The following is a 9,081-nucleotide window of genomic DNA, read 5'->3' on the forward strand; positions in this document are numbered from 1 at the left end:
CGACTTATTATCAAGCGCGACTTATAATCCAGCGCGTCTTATTATCAAGCGCGACTTATTATCAAGCGCGACTTACAATCAAGCGCGACCTATAATCAAGACTTATATTTAAGTGCGGCTTATAATCAAGTGTGACTTATAATCAAGTGCGACTTATAATTAAGTGCGACTTATAATCAAGCGCGACTTATAATCAAGTGCGACTTATAATCAAGCGCGACTTATAATCAAATGCGACATATAATCCAGCACGACTTATTATCAAGCGCGACTTATTTTCAAGCGCGACTTATCATCAAGTGCGACTTATAATCAAGTGCGACTTATAATCAAGTGCGACTTATAATCAAGTGTGACTTATAATCAAGTGTGACTTATAATCCATCGCGACTTATTATCAAACGCGACTTATTTTCAAGCGCGACTTTTAATCAAGTGCGACTTATAATCAAGTGCCACTTTTAATCAAGCGCGACTTATTATCAAGCGCGACTTATTATCAAGCGCGACTTATTATCAAGCGCGACTTATTATCAAGCGCGACATACAATCAAGCGCGACTTAAAATCAAGATTTATAATCAAGTGCGAGTTATAATCAAGCGCGACTTATAATCAAGTGCGACTTATAATCCAGCGCGACTTATAATCAAGCGCAACTTATAATCAAGTGCCACTTATAATCAAGCGCGACTTATAATCAAGCGCGACTTATAATCAAGCGCGACTTATTATCAAGCGCGACTTATAAGCAGGCGTGACTTACAATCAAGCGGGACTTACAATCAAGCGCGACCTATTATCTAGCGCGACTTTTAATCAAGGGCGTCATATTATAATAAAGTGCGACTTATAATCAAGTGCGACTTATAATCAAGTGTGACTTATAATCAAGTGTGACTTATAATCAAGAGCGACTTATAATCAAGCGCGACTTATAATCAAGAGCCACTTATAATCAAGCGCGACTTATAATCAAGCGCGACTTCTAATCAAGCGCGACTTATTATCAAGCGCGACTTATTATCAAGCGCGACTTATAATCAAGAGCGACTTATAATCAAGTGCGACTTATAATCAAGTGCGACTTATAATCAAGTGCGACTTATAATCAAGTGCGACCAATAATCAAGTGCGACTTATAATTAAGTGTGACTTATAATCAAGTGTGACTTATAATCAAGTGTGACTTATAATCAAGTGCGACTTATAATCAAGCGCGACTTATAATCAAGAGCCACTTATAATCAAGCGCGACTTATAATCAAGCGCGACTTATAATCAAGCGCGACTTATTATCAAGCGCGACTTATTATCAAGCGCGACTTATAATCAAGAGCGACTTATAATCAAGTGCGACTTATAATCAAGTGCGACTTATAATCGAGTGCGACTTACAATCAAGCATGACTTACAATCAAGCGCGACATAATCAAGCGCGACTTATAATCAAGCGCGACTTATAATCAAGCGCGACTTATAATCAAGCGCGACTTATTATCAAGCGCGACTTACAATCAAGCGCGACTTATAAGCAAGACTTATATTCAAGTGCGACTTATAATCAAGTGTGACTTATAATCAAGTGCGACTTATAATCAAGTGCGACTTTTAATCAAGCGCGACTTATAATCAAGTGCGACTTATAATCAAGCGCGACTTATAATCAAGTGCGACTTATAATCCAGCGCGACCTATTATCAAGCGCGACTTATATTCAAGCGCGACTTATTATCAAGCGCGACTTAAAATCAAGTGCGACTTATAATCAAGTGCGACATATAATCAAGTGCGACTTATAATCAAGTGTGACTTATAATCAAGTGTGACTTATAATCAAGCGCGACTTATTATCAAACGCGACTTATTTTCAAGCGCGACTTATTATCAAGCGCGACTTATTATCAAGCGCGACTTATTATCAAGCGCGACTTATTATCAAGCGTGACTTATTATCAAGCGCGACTTACAATCAAGCGCGACCAATAATCAAGATTTATAATCAAGTGCGACTTATTATGAAATGTGACTTATAATCAAGCGCGACTTATAATCAAGTGCGACTTATAATCAAGTGCGACTTATAATCAAGCGCGACTTATAATCAAGTGCGACTTATAATCAAGTGCGACTTATAATCAAGCGCGACTTATAATCAAGAGCCACTTATAATCAAGCGCGACTTATAATCAAGCGCGACTTATAATCAAGCGCGACTTATTATCAAGCGCGACTTATTATCAAGCGCGACTTATAACCAAGAGCAACTTATAATCAAGTGCGACTTATAATCAAGTGCGACTTATAATCAAGTGCGACTTATAATCAAGTGCGACTTATAATCAAGTGCGACTTACAATCAAGCACGACTTACAATCAAGCTCGACTTATAATCAAGCGCGACTTATAATCAAGCGCGACATATAATCAAGTTTGACTTATAATAAAGTGCGACTTATAATCAAGTGTGACTTATAATCAAGTGTGACTTATAATCAAGTGTGACTTATAATCAAGTGCGACTTATAATCAAGCGCGACCTATAATCAAGCGCGACTTATTATCAAGCGCGACTTATTATCAAGCGCGACTTACAACCAAGCGAGACTTATAATCAAGACTTATATTCAAGTGCGACTTATAATCAAGTGCGACTTATAATCAAGTGCGACTTATAATCAAGCGCGACTTATAATCAAGTGCGACTTATAATTAAGTGTGACTTATAATCAAGTGTGACTTATAATCAAGTGCGACTTATAATCAAGCGCGACTTATAATCAAGTGCGACATGTAATCCAGCGCGACTTATTATCAAGCCCGACTTATTTTCAAGCGCGACTTATTATCAAGCGCGACTTATAATCAAGTGCGACTTATAATCAAGTGCGACTTATAATCAAGTGTGACTTATAATCCAGCGCGACTTATTATCAAACGCGACTTATTTTCAAGCGCGCCTTTTTATCAAGCGCGACTTATAATCAAGTGCGACTTATAATCAAGCACGACTTATGATCAAGTGTGACTTATAATCAAGTGCGACTTATAATGAAGCGCGACTTTTAATCAAGCGCGACTTATAATCAAGCACGACTTATTATCAAGCGCGACTTATAATCAAGTGCCACTTATAATCAAGCGCGACTTATAATCAAGCGCGACTTATAATCAAGCGCGACTTATTATCAAGGGCGACTTACAATCAAGCGTGACTTACAATCAAAACGCGACTTATTATCTAGCGCGACTTTTAATCAAGATTTATAATCAAGTGCGACTTATAATCAAGTGTGACTTATAATCAAGCGCGACTTATAATCAAGTGCGACTTATAATCAAGTGCGACTTATAATCAAGCGCGACTTATAATCAAGTGCGACTTATAATCACGTGTGACTTATAATCAAGCGCGACTTATAATCAAGTGCGACTTATAATCAAGTGCGACTTATAATTAAGTGTGACTTATGATCAAGTGTGACTTATAATCAAGTGCGACTTATAATCAAGCGCGACTTATAATCAAGCGCGACTTATTATCAAGCACGACTTACAATCAAGCGCGACTTATAATCAAGACATATTCAAGTCATGAAGTTGATTGTTCCAACTAGGAACACACGCTTCTTGCCGAACTTGACACTTGACTGACTCACGACTGCCATCCGGAGCACACGAGGAGCACGTCGCACCTTCCACTCGGCAAACCTGCAAGAAAGCACCACTCCCTGCTCAATACACGGTGTTTCGGGGAATTCACCCCTCATCAGTTGAGCTTGAGTAGGCTGAGGAAGATTGTGCCTGAAAAGCACCACTTATATACTGCTCTCCAGGCCAAACCATCACCAGGGATACAAACTTACAGAGAAGCTTTGTTTCCACCGTGTATTGAGCAGGGAGTGGTGCTTTCTTGCAGGTTTGCCGAGTGGAAGGTGCGACGTGCTCCTCGTGTGCTCCGGATGGCAGTCGTGAGTCAGTCAAGTGTCAAGTTCGGCAAGAAGCGTGTGTTCCTAGTTGGAACAATCAACTTCATGACTATTACCGCCGAAGTCGCAACTTCTAAGTTTATATTCAAGTGCGACTTATAATCAAGTGTGACTTATAATCAAGTGCGACTTATAATCAAGTGCGACTTATAATCAAGCGCAACTTATAATCAAGTGCGACTTATAATCAAGCGCGACTTATTATCAAGTGCGACTTATAATCCATCGCGACTTATTATCAAGCGCGACTTATTATCAAGCGCGACTTGTAATCAAGTGCGACTTATAATCAAGTGTGACTTATAATCAAGTGTGACATATAATCCAGCGCGACTTATTATCAAACGCGACTTATTTTCAAGCGCGACTTATTATCAAGCGCGACTTATAATCAAGTGCGACTTATAATCAAGTGCGACTTATAATCAAGTGCGACTTATAATCAAGTGTGACTTATAATCAAGTGCGACTTACAATCAAGCACGACTTACAATCAAGCGCGAATTAGAATCAAGCGCGACATATAATCAAGTGTGACTTATAATCAAGTGTGACTTATAATCAAGTGTGATTTATAATCAAGTGCGACTTATAATCAAGCACGACTTACAATCAAGCGCGAATTAGAATCAAGCGCGACTTATAATCAAGTGTGACTTATAATCAAGTGCGACTTATAATCAAGTGCGACTTATAATCAAGTGCGACTTATAATCAAGTGTGACTTATAATCAAGTGTGACTTATAATCAAGTGTGACTTATAATCAAGTGTGACTTATAATCAAGTGTGACTTATAATCAAGTGCGTCTTATAATCAAGTGTGACTTATAATCAAGTGTGACTTATAATCAAGTGCGACTTATAATCAAGTGTGACTTATAATCAAGTGTGACTTATAATCAAGTGTGACTTATAATCAAGTGTGACTTATAATCAAGTGTGACTTATAATCAAGTGCGTCTTATAATCAAGTGTGACTTATAATCAAGTGTGACTTATAATCAAGTGCGACTTATAATCAAGTGCGACTTACAATCAAGTGCGACTTTTAATCAAGTGCGACTTTTAATCAAGTGCGACTTACAATCAAGCACGACTTACAATCAAGCGCGAATTAGAATCAAGCGGGACTTATAATCAAGCGCGACTTATGATCAAGTGCGACTTAGGATCAAGTGTGACTTAGGATCAAGTGTGACTTATAATCAAGTGTGACTTAACATCAAGTGCGACTTATAATCAAGTGTGACTTATAATCAAGTGTGACTTATAATCAAGTCCAGATTCGCGCCGAGTCGAGTGGTGGAGCTGTGACCAAGACATTTTGCATGATGGGCAGGAAGAAGACATCCTCGCTTCGTGTTTTGAGGAATTACAGCACGGCATTGTCGACTGAAAAAAAAACTGCTATGCAAAATTGTTGCGTTGCTATTATTATTATTATTATTATTTATTCATATTTTAATAGGGCTATGCAAACGTCGGGTGTGTAGCAGTTATTGCTACGCAATTTTTTTTGAAGTAAATTAGTCCTTGGTGTATGTGTGTGTGTGTGTGTGTGTGTGTGTGTGTGTATGTGTGTGTGTGAATGTGTGTGTGTATGTGTATGTGTATGTGTATGTGTGTGTATATGTGTATGTGTGTGTGTTTGTGTGTGTGTGTGTGTGTGTGTGTGTGTGTGTGTGTGTGCGTGCGTGTGCGTGTGCGCGTGTGTGTGTGTGTGTGTGTGTGTGTGTGTGTGTGTGTGTGTGTGTGTGTGTGCGTCGCTTTGATGTATCCCAGCTAGGACCTGTTGACCCAACTGCATCAGAGGATGATGATTTAGTAAGGCAAGCAACTGTGGCGGAGTGGTACCATACCTCATCCGACTGTCTGCAAGACGCTGCACCAGGGACCTCAGTTCAGGATCAATGGAGTTCACTACGGGACGCCACAGTTAAAGCAGCTACCTCTGTCCTAGGCAAGAGTCGCCGTCGTCAGCCAGATTGGTTCTCAGCCAGTTCTGCCACTCTCGAGCCTCTCCTTGCACATCGTAACACTCTATTCCAGAAATCTTTAGCAGATCCATCACCTCTGGTCCGGCGAGAGTTTGTCCGCGCGCGCTCAGCTGCAAGGGATGCTGTACGCAGTGCTAAGGAGGACTGGTTCTGTAAGACTGCGTCTGATGCCGAATCTAGGAAGTTTGGGTGTAAGGCTGTGTGGAACAGCATCCGGGATCTACAGACTGCCCGGCGCGGATTGATTCCCACTAAGTCGTGCCTGATCAAACAGACTGATGGCTCACCATGCTCGTCCGTTGAGGCACAGCAGAACCGCTGGTCTGAACATTTCGAAAAGCTGCTGAACCTTCCAAGCGGCTTTGTCCGATCTGAAATTGACTTGGTCCAGCAGCGCAACATCATGGAACACCTGGCCACCCCACCCACTGCTGAAGAGGCTCAGCGCTGCCTTCGCTATCTTACGAACGGGAAAGCTGCTGGAAGCTCCGGCATTCTACCGGAAATGGTCAAATACAACTGCGACCTATTCTATGCCAATCTGTTTAAGCTCATTACCGCGGTTTGGGAGGAGGGCGTAGTACCGCAAGATTGGGTGAATGCTGAGATAATACCGATACCCAAGAAGGGTGACCTCACTAGCTGCGACAACTGGCGTGGCATCGCACTCCTCGACGTCATTGGCAAGCTGTTCGGACGCCTGCTGCAAAACCGATTGCAGAAAGTCGCCGAAAGTGTGCTGCCTGAATCACAGTGTGGTTTCCGGAAAGGTCGCTCCTGCACGGACATGACGTTTGTTGTTCGCCAGGTTGTGGAGAAGTGTCACGAGCACCAATCCAAGGGATTCCTGGTGTTTGTCGATTTGAGGAAGGCATACGATTCTGTTCCGCGTGCTGCACTGTGGATTGTCCTGCTGAAGCTGGGAGTCCCGGAGCAACTGGTCAGCCTTCTGAAGTCTTTTCACGACAACATGACAGCCACGATCATCGTTAATGGTTCCCCCACTGAAGGCTTCCCAGTGTGCAACGGATTGCGCCAAGGGTGTACAATGGCACCAGTCCTTTTCAACTTGTTTGCTGGTGCAGTGATGGAACGTTGGTGCGCACGCGTCCAAGAGCGTGGAGTGTCTGGTTTTCCACTCCGTACCTGTGCCGATGGTCAGCTTTTCAAGAGATCTAAGCGTGGTAATGATATGGTCATCACAGATGGTGAGTTTGCTGATGATGCAGCCTTGTTTGCACCCAGCCACTCGGATGCTCAGCGTATGCTTGAGATATTTGCGGAGGTCAGTGGAGCATTCGGGCTGTCTCTCAACATGGCAAAGACAGTGTTCATGGCTGTTGGGCATCAGATCAACGCCAGTGACCGTACCCCGCTAAGCGTACAAGGCAACGCCATCCAGCATGTCAGCCAGTTCACATATCTCGGCTCAGTGGTAACACCAGACGGACGATGCCACACCGATGTGTCCAACCGCATAGCTGCTGCATCTAAGGCCTTTGGCAGCCTCTACTCGTCAGTTTTTCGGAACACTTCACTAACATCCAAGACGAAACAACACACGTACACATGCTGTGTGTTGTCGGTGCTGTTGTACGGGGCTGAGAACTGGACACTGTTGCGTGCCGACATACGTCGCCTTGAACAATTCCACAACCGCTGCGTTCGTGTCATTCTCGGCATCTCGCGTTCCAAACAGTGGGAGGACCACCTGTCATCTGCCTCGCTGCTTAGAATGTGCGCTACAGAGCCAGTTGCTGACATGGTTGCCCGTCGACGGCTGCAGTGGCTTGGCCACATTGCCAGGATGGACGACCACCGGCTTCCAAAGGCAGTGTTGTTTTCGTGGCTCCATACTCCACACCCTGCTCATGGCCCCAGGCGTCGATGGCGTGATGTGGTACGCGATTACCTCAAGGCGTTCGGTCTATACACCGGTTGGTACGACCTCGCAGCTGAACGTGGCGAGTGGATCCAGTCCATCTCGGATGCTATTGTTGCACGGCGCTTACGCCTTGAAACGACAGCCAAGTCAGTGTGTTGTGCGATCTGTGAGCGACTCTTCGCCAGTGAAAGCGGACTTCGGCGGCACAAATGCAGGGAAGAGCGACTGAAGCCGATCCATGAACAGGCCGGTGCTGTGTTGTGCGAAACGTGCCATCGTTGGTTTGCTAGCCGAGGTGGATTTGCTGTGCACAGCTGCTCTCCCAGTCTTGGTGACGCTCCAGTTCCAGAGATTGTTGCACCTCGCCCACCTGATTGCAGCCAATGTCATTACCACTGCCACACCTGTGACCGCTGTTTCCGGAGCAAAGCTGGGCACCGCCGGCACAACTGCAACTCCAACCGCAGAACATGCAGCTCTGGCTCCGAGCGCCGCACCATCCCATGCCCGACCTGCTCTCGGAAGTTCACACGTCTCCAGTACCTGGCTCAACACAAATGCAAGAAGTAACTCTGCCCTCCTTGCCTCTTTGAGGCACTGCATCACCTTTAGGTGGCAGTTTCAAGGTTGTTCAAGGTTGTGTGTGTGTGTGTGTGTGTGTGTGTGTGTGTGTGTGTGTGTGTGTGTGTGTGTGTGTGTGTGTGTGTGTGTGTGTGTGTGTGTGTGTGTGTGCGTGTATGAACATGTCCTGTATCAGAACAGAGAGGTATCCGACAATGTTTTTCCTGCAAGCACTGGTTCCGCAGTGCCGGAGGTTTGGCGGTCCACAAATGCCCCAACTCCCGGACGCTCCCCACGAAATCATCCCTGGGTCCATGCCGGACGGCGGTGTCTACCATTGCTGCTCAGGCGACTCCTCCGCCGCCGTGTGTGCGGCTCGCCCTCTCATGCTGCAAGGCCCACTGTGGGGCCTGTAGTCGGTGCTGCCGCTCTACTTGTGGATTCTAAATCCATAGCTGCCAAAGATGGCTCTCTCGTCGTGCCGATTGAACATGGTCCCTGATCTCTCGGCGGACTGCCGACTTTCTGCCGTCGCTCATCGTTTCCTTGTTGTCGGCCCTGCAATGTCCGTAATGGCAGTGTTTACCAGGACCAGGACCAGGTGTGTGTGTTTGTGTGTGTGTCTGTGCATGAGTTTGTGTGTGTGTG

The sequence above is a fragment of the Sycon ciliatum genome, chromosome 11 (genome assembly GCF_964019385.1).
Source record: "Sycon ciliatum chromosome 11, ocSycCili1.1, whole genome shotgun sequence".
Classification (NCBI taxonomy): Eukaryota; Metazoa; Porifera; class Calcarea; order Leucosolenida; family Sycettidae; genus Sycon; species Sycon ciliatum.